The sequence below is a fragment of the Primulina eburnea genome, chromosome 4, assembly GCF_022965805.1.
Source record: "Primulina eburnea isolate SZY01 chromosome 4, ASM2296580v1, whole genome shotgun sequence".
Classification (NCBI taxonomy): Eukaryota; Viridiplantae; Streptophyta; class Magnoliopsida; order Lamiales; family Gesneriaceae; genus Primulina; species Primulina eburnea.
The window spans coordinates 27271680-27275324 of record NC_133104.1 but is presented as its reverse complement, the minus strand read 5'-3'; the positions used below and the strand labels follow the sequence as shown (position 1 = coordinate 27275324).

At 39.9% G+C, this 3645-nt stretch overlaps 1 long non-coding RNA gene across 1 annotated transcript; it reads left to right on the top strand.

Annotated features, from left to right (window-relative positions):
• The first annotated feature begins 1662 nt into the window (after window positions 1-1662).
• Window positions 1663-2891, top strand: LOC140829804 (uncharacterized). Its single transcript, XR_012117538.1, has 3 exons — window positions 1663-1786; window positions 2095-2228; window positions 2821-2891. It is a non-coding gene; the product is annotated as an uncharacterized lncRNA (long non-coding RNA).
• The last annotated feature ends 754 nt before the right edge of the window (window positions 2892-3645 follow it).

The following is a 3645-nucleotide window of genomic DNA, read 5'->3' as shown; positions in this document are numbered from 1 at the left end:
AATGAAAATAATTTTCCTGATAATTCCTCGGTCTCTGTTCCTCAATCGAGCGCGAAATACATCTAGAAACCTAATGCGTGACCTTTTAAAATAATCATGGAATGGATCCTAACATGAAATAATCATGCATGAAATGCATAAAAATAAATAAACACATTATTTAAATAAAATCCTAGATTGCATGCATTCAAATTACGTAAATTAAATTCTTGGACTTTAAAACTCTCCCCCCTTAAATAAAATTTGGTCATCGAAATTAAAACATACTGAATAACTCCGGGTAGCGACTCCTCATCTCGGTCTTCGTCTCCCATGTGGCTTTTTCCTCGGAATGATTCAACAACTTGACTTTGACCATGTGGATAACCTTGTTCTAGAGCCTCTTCTCATGTCTGTCTAGTATATGTGTGGGTTTCTCCTCAAATGACATGCGCGGTGTCAGCTGAAGTGGCTCATAGTTCAGCATATGTGAAGGATTTGACATGTACTTCCGCAGCATAGAGGTGTGGAACACGTTATGAACTCCCGCCAGGTTCGGCGGTAACACAATTCTGTATGCAAGTGTCCCAACTCTCTCTAAGATCTTGAATGGCCCGGTGAATCTAGAGCATAACTCTTCTGACAGCTCTGAGAGGTCCTGATCTTGTCTGAATCCTAACCACTAAGTCTGATGTATGCCTGACAATATCCAGGCCTAACTCTTCTCTCTCTCCTACATCATCCCAATATACTGGCGACCTACACTTTCTTCCATACAGTGCCTCGTATGCAGACATACCGATCGATTCCTGTTAACTATTGTTGTATGTGAATTCCACAAGAGGTAACTTCGGCTCCCAGCTGCCCTGGAAGTAGATAATACAAGCTCGAAGTAGGTCCTCCAGAGTCTGAATCACCCTCTCTGATTGCCCGTCTGTCTGTGTAATGCCCGAATTTTGATATAATATGGCAGTAGTTGTGATGGTTCTTGGCTTACGTTATAGTATGAATGATGATGATGTTTTAGAATGGAATAGATAATGGATGGGTAGAATCAAAGGTGGAATTTGAGCTAAATAGGTAATGGACGTGCAGAAACGGTATGAAAAATATGGCACAAGTTGTGGTTTTTAGCATAATGTTTTGTATATTGATCCAATTGATGTGAGGCCTTTTCCATTAGAAAGATAAGACATAAGGCTATAATTTTCCAGTTTTGAGTTTTGTTCAAATCATTAAGGAAGATGAGCCAAAAGCGCCCCGAAGTGTGTCGTGCGTATCGTCGTTCCTACAATGACACATGTTGGGAGAATTGGCATAACTTTTTACTCAAACCTCCAAATGAGCTGAAATTTTGGGAGATGAAAGCCAAGCCATAGGGCTACAACTTTGTAGTTTACCACTTTTCCAAATTCTGAAGGGAAAAGGCGTTTCGGAAGCAATCTTTGTAGTTCTTGTGCGCAGTGTGCTCGCCCTAGCGGAAATTTATGTCCGCCCTAGCGAGCCATGTTCGAAAATTTTGGTGTTCTGGCCGAGAGTTACGCGCCCGAGCGGAAAAAGAGGTTCGCCCTAGCGGCCAGCAAATTGAAAAGGCGTGTTTTGGTGTTTGGGAAGGCATAAAATCGAGTGGGATGCTCTTTCTTCTCATTTTCCTTCTCCTTCTTTTCTCTCCATTGGGTTAGAAGCTAGGGTTCTTCATTCTTCCTTCCATTTTCTAAAGTATTCTTCAATCCATGGGAGATTTGTTCAAGAAAATTATGAAATAAAGTTAGATTTGTGATCCTCTCATCACGGGCTTCACAAGGATGTAAGTTTTTCCGATTTTTGTTAAAGTTTGGAAAAGGGTTGAAGTTTAGAATTGATATTTGAGATATAGAGATGTTGGAGATGTTGTGATTGTGTTGGTTTGAATTTAAAATGGAATTGAAGAGGAGCTAACCTTTTAGCACACATGCCATGTGTTTGATGAAATGATCCAATGAATGTTTTTATGGAATATTATGATTAAGAAATCTACGGATCTTGATTTGAAGCCGTATTGAATTAATTATGAATTTTGTACGAAAAGTGCCATGTATTGATAAGTAATATGAGTTCTTGATTTATGTATTGAAGATTTGGTTGAAGTATTGACTTGGGTTGGCTCAAGATTATTTACTCTAAGTTGGTTGATAGCGAATCGAGTAGACTGCAAGGGTTCAAGACTTCACAACAATATATTTTGATCTTTTGTTGGTAATATTCGAAAGGTATGTTACTGTCGATAACATACGAGGTAAAAGTATCAATTTTATTTTAAATTGAATATTTTATGGCTCGATGAATTACTTGTGATTCAATGATGATTGTGGCCTTGAGATGAGTTTATTATTATATTGAGATGATGATATTGATTTGCATCATGGCATTGAATATTGAGCCACTTGTTGATTCAGATTTGATATGGCGGAGGTCGCCTTGATATATTGATTTGTTGGACGTATGAGGCTATAGTTGAGTTGGCATAGTGTATGCGGAGGTCGCTGCTATGGCCTGAACACTCTCTATAGGCGCATCATAGTCCTGGGATTGTAGAACACAGCACCCCACCCCGAGTGGATGAGTCGGTGGATGTTGCTTGGTGATTCTATTCCCTTGGGTACCCTATGACCAGATGATTCACTTGATCTTGAGATTTATTGATAGCCCCCTGCTTCTGATCATACATTGCATTATATTGCATCTTTATGATATTATGTGAAATTGTTGTATCTTAATTCTCTTATGTTATTGATTTTATCATACTGGGTTTATACTCACCGGCATGTCCGGTACCTCTTGTTTTCATGTGCTTGACGGTAGGTGAGGCGAGGCTTGGGATGCCAGAGTCAAGCTCCAGGCGAGGAGATACGAGTTAGAGTGGGATTCTCGGGTCTTAAGAGCATTTGATGATGTTGGGAAAAATTTGGTTCACTACTTTATTTTGGAATGTTGAAAATTATATTTCAAACATTTGAGAACTTTAAATTATTTTGATGACGTTATGTGGATTTGTGAACAACAAATTATGTATTTTATTAAATCATTTGGTTTGTTACTTTTATAATTATTGGTATTAGATGTCGGACCCGGGGCCCCACAGTCTGAGGATGGAAGACAGTATTGAACATCATCTCAGTACCCAATGACTGGTGTAGACTCTTCCAGAACGCATACGTGAACCTTAGATCCCTATCTGATACGATTGACACTGGAATCTCATGCAGTCTGACTATCTCTCTGATGTAAAACTCTGCGTACTGAGTCATGGTGAAAGTCTTCCTGATCGGTAGGAAATGAGCTAATTTAGTGAGCTGATCAACAATCACCCATATGGCATTAAATCCACCAGTAGTCCTCGGAAGCCCTGTCACAAAGTCCATGGTGATTTTTTCCTATTTCCACTCGGGAATATGGAGTGGTCTTAGCTTTCCTCCAGGTCTCTCATGCTCTGCCTTTACCTTCTGACAAGTCAAAAACTCGGAAACGAATCACAGAATATCTCGCTTGATGCTCGGCCAATAATAAAGAATCTGAAGGTCTTTATACATCTTCGTACTCCCCGGATGGATGGAGTACGAGGTGCTATGGGCCCCACTCAAGATACCCACTTCAGGAACTCACTGTCAGGAACCCATAGACGGTCCC